This window comes from Bos indicus, chromosome 3 (assembly GCF_029378745.1).
Source record: "Bos indicus isolate NIAB-ARS_2022 breed Sahiwal x Tharparkar chromosome 3, NIAB-ARS_B.indTharparkar_mat_pri_1.0, whole genome shotgun sequence".
Lineage (NCBI taxonomy): Eukaryota > Metazoa > Chordata > Mammalia > Artiodactyla > Bovidae > Bos > Bos indicus.
The window spans coordinates 14,135,492-14,144,812 of record NC_091762.1 but is presented as its reverse complement, the minus strand read 5'-3'; positions in this window follow the sequence as shown (position 1 = coordinate 14,144,812).

The following is a 9,321-nucleotide window of genomic DNA, read 5'->3' as shown; positions in this document are numbered from 1 at the left end:
ATTCCACCCCCCCTACTCCAGCCCCATCACTTCCAATCACCTGCCCATCTCCTGCAATAACCCACGCTCTCCATGGCTCCTCAGGGCCGACAGCATGGCTGTCTCTTTTCCCTGGGTGTCCAGCTCCCCCCACCCGGTGATTCAATCTGGGTCTTATCACCCCGAGGCCTAGCCCGATGGTGTCTGCCTCTTGTCCAGGCTGGTTAGTGCTAATGGAGGTCTGACCCAAGGCTGCAGGTTGATTGATGGGGGGGTCTGGTCCCTGAAGGCCAAGTTCAGAAGCCCTCTTCTCATGTCCTGGGCTGGGTGGGGCTGGCGAGGCACCACTCCTGGGGAGGGAGGGCTTAAGCAGAAGTGATTGGGAGGAAAGGAGGTTGGAATATGCTGGGAGAGACAGGGTCGGAGGATCAGATCCAACGGGTGAGCCCAGAGACAGTGCGAAGAGAGAGACCGTGCAGAAAAAGAAAGGGAGAAGACCTGTAGATGTGGAGACAGGCCAAGAGACTGCAGGGAAGGTGCATACAGAGAAGGAGAAAGAGACATACAGCTGGGTGGACACAAGTGGAGAGACAGAGGTGCAGATCAGTGGCATAAGCAGACACAAGTGGGACAAGCGGCGGAATCAGGTAGTCCTGGAGAATAGCATGGCCTCCTGTGGGGGGGAAGCCTTCTGGCTCATCCACACTCCCATCTCCCCCACCTCCTCTGCCCCTTGAGCCTCTCTTCCAGGCCGGGGAGGGAGGTAGGACACACTTCCAGCCTTGGAGACTCTGCCGGTAGAGGCGTAGGGGGCCTGGGGTTGGCTGGCACTGAGCATCACTGAAGCAGAGGGGATGGAGGTCAGGTAGCAGAAGGGACCTGCCAGGGCAGGTGGAGCATTTTCAAGGGTAAGAGCATCAGAGGCTTTTAATACCACAGCTGGAGGTGTTGCAGGGAGAGCTGGGCAGGTGAGGCGAGGGGTTCTGGGAACAAGGCTAAGACAAGGAAGGGAAACTTCTGTGAGGGTGTGGGAGAGGGCACTGGATAGCTTTTATCGATCTGGGAACAGGTGCTGAAGCCAGTGAAGCCAGTCTCTCTGGTCCCTTTGGGCAGTTGGCGTCTGCGGCCTTGTCCTGGGTGGTGCGGAGGGAGCCCCGCCTAGTCCCGCCCCTTCACTGAGGGACTCGCTGATGAGCGCTTTGACAGGCACAGCTGTCTGCTCCACAAAGTCACATGTGTCCCTGCAAACATGGGTGGCACACAGCTCCCCCTACCCCAACTGCTGGATCCCGTTGTGTTCAATGGTGCTCCCCTCCACCCGCCATGACATGACACTTGCCCGTCCCCTGTTAATCTCCTCCTGACCGTGCCAAGTCCATTAACTGCCCACCCCTGCCACTGCCACACACACACCAAGGGCTGAGCACCAGATGAGACGAGCACCTACAGGGGGATCAGTGGAATGGGGCCCTGAGGACCCCATGGGGACCTGTGCTGGGGACAGCCACTTGAGGCTGTGGGGATCAGACATCTGAGTCCCCCGCATCTCTCATGGTTCCCCGCTCTATGCCTCCTTCTCAGGGAGAGCTGTCTCGGTTGGGAATCAAAGGATCAGATGAGCTGGTGGGTCCTACAAGAAGACCCAGCATGGAGGAAAGAACCCAGAACTCCCTTCTCTAAGGAGGCTTCTGCCAAATCCTCCATCGAGAGGTGCAGCAGCCAGCGTGGCTCCCCAGGCACCCCCAGCGGGGGGATGGGCTCTCTACAGAACCCAGGGGTCCAAGACTCCCAGCTTTCCCAACCAGCCTCTGCCTCCTTCCTGCCTGCTCCCTCGGGGGCAAGGTTCCCGACAGGAGAGCAGAGCATCTGTTTAGGTTTCCAGGAACAGTGCAGGCAGAGTGCTGGGGCAGCCTGGGTAGAGAACGTCCTGTCCTGGGTCCTCTGGAGCCCCCAAGTTGAAGAGAGATCCTAGAGAAAATTCCGGACTCCATAGGCCAAGGACTCTCTAAGTACCAGCTGGAGAAAGCCTGTCCTGCCCAATTCCTAAAGTGACCTGCTTGATGAGAGAAAGGCTGACAGTCCCAGGAGGAGCCAGGACTCAGAAAGACCAACTTTCGGTCTAACCAGGCTGAACCACCAGGCAGTTCAGCCTCCCCTCCGGGAGGAGTGAGGTGACTCCGTGGCTCTAAGCATCAGTCACCTCCCAACCGTTTCTCTCTGTCCTCTGACTCCCACCCCAGCTCTGATGGACTCTAGTGCTAAGATGGAAAGTTTGAGCAGCTTCGGCTCTAGGGCAGTGGGGAGAAAAGAGACGTGGAGCCGGGAGAGACAGAGATAAGACGGGGCCAGAGATGCTGGTGGAGCTCACAGGGGCAAAGAGGGCCAAGGAGACAGAGAAGCAGCCTGGGGCCACGCAAAGAAACAAGAGGTGCACGCACGGGACAGACAGAAAAAAGCTAGAGAGCGCCAGATTGGGGCCAGGGTCCCGGGGCAGTGTGTTTTATTCTGAGCCCTGCCTCTAGTCGTGCCTTGGACTAAGGGACTCTTCAGCTCCCCTTCCACTCAGCTGGGTCCCTTCCTCTTTTTCCAGGGCTTGGTTCCCCGAAGGTTAAGCTCTAGACTCTGCTGCCAGAATGCCGGGTTCTGCACCTACCAGCTGGGTGATGCTGAGTAATTTACTCAGTCTTTCTGTGTCTTAGCGTCCTCCTCTACAAAATGCAGATGATAACAGCACCAATCTCCTAGGCTCATTACGAGGTTCAAACAAGTCTCATGAGTAAACCTCTTCCAATGGGGCCTAACCGGTGGGTGGTAGGTGCTGTGTGAATGTTTGCCGTTTTCATTCTTCCCTTTCCCACCCTTCTTCCTCCTTTCCCACCTCCTTCTCTCTTTCCTGTGACAGGTTTTGAGCACCCCCAGTCCCAGGCCTGGCCCTGGTCTTTGGGGTGTGATAGGCCAGGCTGGCAGGAAGAATGTTTTGGGGGGATGTGCGTGTGTGAGTGCTCAGTCGCTCAGTGGTGTCTGACTCTTTGCCACCCTATGGACTGTAGCCCGCCAGGCTTCTCTGTCCATGGGATTCTCCAGGCAAGAATACTGAAGGGGGTTGCCATTTCCTTCTCCAGGGGACCTTCCTGACCCAAGGCTTGAACCTGCATCTCTTATGTCTCCTACATTGGCAGGTGGGTTCTTTACCACTGGCACCACCTGGGGAGCCTTTTGGGGGGATAGTGCTCACCAAAAAGGAGCTCTTGTCCCTTGATCCCAACTACCCCCTCCAGCTGCAGCAGCTTTAAAGAGAGATCCAGCCTGGCTGTGAAGTGTGTGAGGGAGGAAGGGGCTTATCTCTTCCCCCGAAACTCCATGGGCTGTGGGTCTCCAGCCCTGGTGAATGATGAGCGCCAAGTATGCAGGGAGAGCAGGGCCAGAGCAGCCCCCATTCACCACTCCATCAACTCCCAAGTGGGAACTCCCCTCCTGGCTCACCTCCTCTGGGCAGCCCTCAGGGATTACTCAGACCTTGGCACCTCTGTAGGGTGCTTCTGAGGCCATGAATCCTCCCAGACTCTGAGTCGAGTCTCCAGTGTATACAACCAGGGGTGGGAAACATGCTTCTGAGGCTTTCTATCTGTTATCCCTGTGGCCTCCTGATCCTGAGTGTCAGGAAGTCCTTTCTGTGGTCTGCCCTCCTGCTTCCCACCTGGATCTGAAGGGGTTACTCAGCTCCAGGCCTGCCCACTGCAGGTCCCAGCTGCCTGGGGCCTGTGGTCAGAGCTAATGTAGGTGGGAGTTGGAGGACAAGAAGGGATAAAGTTATTAGCATCTTCATCTTTGAGGGATATCGATTGTTGAGTCTCCAGGCTCACTTGGTCTTATAACGGGGCTCACGGGGGTGTTGGGAGGGGCTCAGAAAAAAATCTCATGAAGCCACCACACCCCTTATCCTTGAGTGGGAACTGGGCTGCCTGGGGTTTCTCAAAGGAAGACACTCAAAGACACAGTTTGGGGGGCAAGGGCTGAGAGGGGAGTTAGGTTTGGTGCCCTGGGCTGGACAGCTGGGGTAGATGCGGGCTTGGTTTCAGCTCACTACCCTTTGCTTTAAGGTGTGTGTGTGTGTGTGTGCGCGTACGTGTGTAAGAGAGAGAGAGGGAGGGAGGGAGGAGAAGACTGGCATCCCTTCTCCTGAGGCTCATACACTTTCATCTGAGGCAAAGCCTCCTCCGTTGACACTCGAATGTTCTGGACACGTTACATGCCCCTCTCCACGCAGCTGACTGAGCGCTCCTGGTGTGATGCTGGGTGTGGTGGTGGGCAGTCCCCCAGCAGAGTGTGTGGCCCCCTTCCCACCCAGTGTGACTTTGGCCCCAGTGTGTCAGGGGTTGTGTTTGTATGTGGCCGTCCCTGTGTGAAAGCTTGTGTCAGCTGGGCTCTCTGCCCACATCTGTGCAGAGTCTTGCTCCTGACTTGGAAACACCAGGGATATAGCTGGGCAGGGAGCTCGGGGATCTGACTGTCCACTTCGTCCACGGGGCCTGTCTTCCAGCCAGAGGTCTTTCGGCTCCTGGCCGGCCAGCTGCAGAGGTGGGGACGAAGCCTAGACTCCCAGGATGAGAGGACGCTGTGGGGGTGCTGGGGACGAGGGGCACAGTCTCCCTCCCTTCCTTACGTCCCTCCCTCTGGACTCCTCTCTTCCTCCAGCAGCAGGGATGAGCGGGCAGGAATGACTTCTTGGGCAGGGGTCAGACTCTGTTCTTTTTCCCCCGAAGGAGCTGGCTTCCCTTGTGCTGGGCCGGGAGAGGAGGTAATTAATGACAGGGGGGCCAGGAGGGGAGAGTGTTCAGGGCTAATGTTGGTATTAATCAGGAGCTGGTCCCCAGCGACGGATAGGATTCAGCCTGGGCCCTGTGTGTGTGTGTGTGTTGGGAAGTGGGGGGCAATGGAGGACCAGGAACTCCTGGCTCATCCCATCAGCCTCCCTCCCTCCCCATAGTGCCCCCACCTCCCTTGCTCTTGTTTTGCTGGAAGTCCCTTCTGCTGTCTGTCCTCCACCCTCCTGCTGATGGAGGGCCCGGCTCCCTTCTCAAGTCCAAGTCCACCCCTGGATGTGGGGGTGGAGCAGGCCCCCGCCCCCACCCCTCCACTAGCCCTTATTGCGGGCAGGCGTGCACGTTAGGTGATTCCCGAGGCTGTCAGCCCTGCTAATTGCCTCTCAACCTTCCCCTCATCACCAGGGCGGCCCCCCACGAACTCCATTAGCCCCCCCTCTCTCCCCTGATAGCCCCTAAATCAGCCCCAATTATTCACAGGAGGGGGGGGCAGTCTGGGCTGAGCTGTGATTACAGCTAGAGTGGAGGGAGTGAGGGACGGAGCTTGAGTGCCAGGCAGCCTGGTGGGCAGGCCGTAGGCAGGGCTGGGAGGAGGAGTATAGGGGTGGGGACTTTCGGGCAGATTCAAGTCAGAGACTACCCAGGGAGGAACATGGGAGCCTGAAATAAGGAGGGAAGTTCAGGCCGGAAGGCAGGCAATGGGTGGGGTGTGTGTGCCACAGCTTGTATTTCAGCCTCCCCTCCACTAACATCCAGAAAGGAGAAGGAAAGGGTCAGCTGGGCACACGCCCTATGAGTGGGTCGTCCTAACCGCTGTCATCAGCATCGCTGCCAACCGTTTACGACGAGCCTGGTTGGAGAGGCAGGGACAGCAGCTAGAGCCTGCTGTATTTTCTCCTTTCGGGTTTTCCCGAGAGGCTCTCAGGGACCCTTCTGCTCCCATGGGCTGTGTTTGGGGCAGAACCGCAGGCCCCTTGCTTCCCTGTCTGTGTCCTGGAGCACTTTGGTGTGGCTGTGGCTGAGACAGGGAGTGGCCTGAGGTGAGTTGTATGTCCAGTGACCGTGGGACCAGCCCAGAGTCAACTCTCAGCCCCTCTTTCCAAGCTGGATCAGGGAGCCCTCTCCAGCCCTTCCAACTCTTTTAAGGCCTCTGGAATGCTTCACCAGTCCCTCCCTCTCCTGGAGGAGAGAGGCACCCATGCCCTCTGTTAGCGCTTGCTGCTGTGCTCTGAGCTCACACGCTCCTTGGCACCTCTGCTCATCCATACCATCACACGGCTCCCTGGATCAGTGCCGGGGCCTCCTCCCCAGTTTTCCTGCTTCCAACCATGCCCCTCAGAGGCTATTTTCTTTTTTTTAACACAACAGTCATTCTTTTAAAGTCTGAGTTGAATCGTGTCCTTCCTCTGTCAAATCAACAGCCTAACTACAACCTACAGGGCCCTGCAGATTTGACCTCCAGGTTCCTCTGTCCTCAACAACTCCCAGCATGCTCCCTGCTACTCACTAGGTTCCAGTCCCCTAGCTAGTCTGGCCCCAGGGCCTTTGCACATGCTCTTCCCCTGTCTGGAATGCCCTTACCCCAGAAAGCTGTGTGGCTCCCTCCCTCACCTCATTTAGGGTTTCACCTGGAGGCTACCTTTTCAGTGAGGACTTTCCTGACCACCTTTCCAAACAAACTGTACCCCCAGTGCTCCCCATCACTCTTCCTGTTTTGTTTTACTTTATTGTTTGTAATAACACTTACTGTCTTCTGATGCATCATGATTTTATGGATTTTGTTTTTCAGCTCTTCGCTGGCATTACTACTGGAATGAAAGCTTCATTTTATTCCCTTTCATATTTAGGCAGAGGTTTTTGCCTATCTTGTTCATATCTCTAGACCCTATGCCTGTGCATAATAGGTGCTCACCAAATCTTTTTTCATGAATGAATGAAGGAATAATTAACTCCTGGATTAGCATGTGAGCTCTCTGAGGGGAGAAACTTTTCTCCCCTTAATAAGTTATTAAATGAAAAGGTCTTCTAAGTGTGCCTAGTAATCAGTAGGGTTTAATAAAAGTTAGCAGTTGCCTTCAACATCACCACGATGTCATTTCCTCTGTATTCTGGGCACTAGGCGCCAGTATCAGGCCACCCAAGTTGGCTATTCTCTTGCTCTCTGTACATCCCCTGCTTCACCTACACCCTGCTCCTATGACTGATCTTCCCTCTTAATCATAGAGCCTAATCAGTAAACGGCTACGTATTCATTCCTGGCCCCAGCTAGTGATTGTTCTAATCTTTAGGTCAGAACTATCTTCACTGCGGTAGTTTATCAAAAGGGGGAGCCCCTCTGCTGGCTACCCTGCTAACCCATGAACCAGCCTGACGTCAATTCCTCTATAACTGGAACCACCCCCACCTCCCCAGTGGCTCCAAGACTTTGCTTCAGATGTGTAAGATCCCCCATCTGTTAAACCACTGATGTCTTTATCAATAACTCTGGGCTCTTTCTTTGATCTTGAGGCTGGGAAATTACAGGGCTTGCAGGCCTGTGGGATGCAGCCCAACAACAGGAAAACACAAAACCGGTGCTGTTGAACAAAAGGGTAAATGAGGACCTTAGACTCCCTTGTACCTTCCAGGGAGGCAACAGGGGAACTTCCATCCTTCTCGCTGGGCCCAGGAGGCAGAGTTGGTGCAGAGACTTGGAAGATCTTTGCACAGGGTGGCAGCCATTCACTCTAAATTTTATTGAGTATTTACTTACTTTGTACCAGGCCCTGAGATCCCAAAGATGATATCAACCTGGCCCCAGTACTTGAAGAACTAAGAGTTTAGCAAAAGAGAGGCAAGTTAAGCTTTCATATAGAGGAGTGAGATGGGGAGAAGCTGGAAAGGCTCCCAGAGAAAGGACAGTCGAGCTGAACGTGAAAAGATGAGAACAAGTTGTCGGGGTCCAGGTGCACGTTGGAAGAGAATTTTCCAGACATGAGACAGAATGAGAGGGAAATACAGTTTATTAGAGTGGGAGACGCTGTTAGAACAGCGGGCCAGCTCAAGGGAGAACGGACATTGAATGGGGATCCTTAATCCACTTTTATACCCAGGGTACAAGGAGTGGGGTCTTGCGTGTCATTTGCTGATTGGATGAGGCACGTGTACTGGGTGGGGGGAGAGTAAGGCAAATACCTCCTCCCTATAGGGTAGGAGAGGAGACAGGTTATATTGTTCCATTAATAGTTACAACATAGGGGAGGGATGGAGAAGGCAATGGCACCCCACTCCAGTAGTCTTGCCTGGAGAATCCCAGGGACGGGGGAGCCTGGTGGGCTGCCGTCTGTGAGGTCGCACAGAGTCAGACACGACTGAAGTGACTTAGCAGCAGCAGCAGCAGGGGAGGGAAGGATGATAAGGGTCTGGTTTTTCCATTCCTGCATTCCAAGACCCTCCTTGGTTATCTGCTCTTTCATCCTTGGGTCACCTCACAAGTGAGCCAGGTGAAGGAGGGAGGAGCCCACATTCTTCCTCTCTATCTAGCCCTCTGTCTCCCCATTTGCCTCATGAAAGTGATCCATCAAATGACCTTCAAAGCCCCTCTGGCCTCAGACATACTGCCACTCTATGGTCTTTGGCCTCCGGACCAGGATCTGTCCTCTGGTTTCTGCTGTCCCCTGCTGGAGACTTTTGGTAACTCTGGAGTCAGGAGAAGCAACATCCAACCTTGCCTTCTTTCCCCAAAGTGAGCAGCACTCTCCAATCTGAGCCTTCCCTTCACCTCCCATCACACCAAACAAAACAACACTAGCTTTTCTCTCTGATAGAGAATATTCTCAATACATATTTTTGACAAATGGCTTGAAACCAGAATACATGAAGAATTCATACTTGTTATAACCCAGCAATACCACTTCTAAATAGTTACAGAAATAAATGAAAACATGTTCACACAAGACTTGTGTATGATTGTTCATAGTAGCTTTATTCATAATAGCCTAAAACTGGAAAAAAACTCAATGCCTATCAACTGGTGTAGACACAAATTGTGATATATCTGTACAATGGAATATCACTCAGTGGTAAGTAAGGAACAAAAGATTTATGGTAAATGAAAGAAGATAGACATGAATGAATACATATTGTATAACCTAGATAGCATATTGAAAAGCAGAGACATTACTTTGCCAACAAAGGTTCGTCTAATCAAGGCTATGGTTTTTCCTGTGGTCATGTATGGATGTGAGAGTTGGACTGTGAAGAAGGCTGAGCGCCGAAGAACTGATGCTTTTGAACTGTGGTGTTGGAGAAGACTCTTGAGAGTCCCTTGGACTGCAAGGAGACCCAACCAGTCCATTCTGAAGGAGATCAGTCCTGGGATTTCTTTGGAAGGAATGATGCTAAAGCTGAAACTCCAGTACTTTGGCCACCTCATGCGAAGAGTTGACTCATTGGAAAAGACTCTGATGCTGGGTGGGATTGGGGGCAGGAGGAGAAGGGGACGACAGAGGATGAGATGGCTGGATGGCATCACTGACTC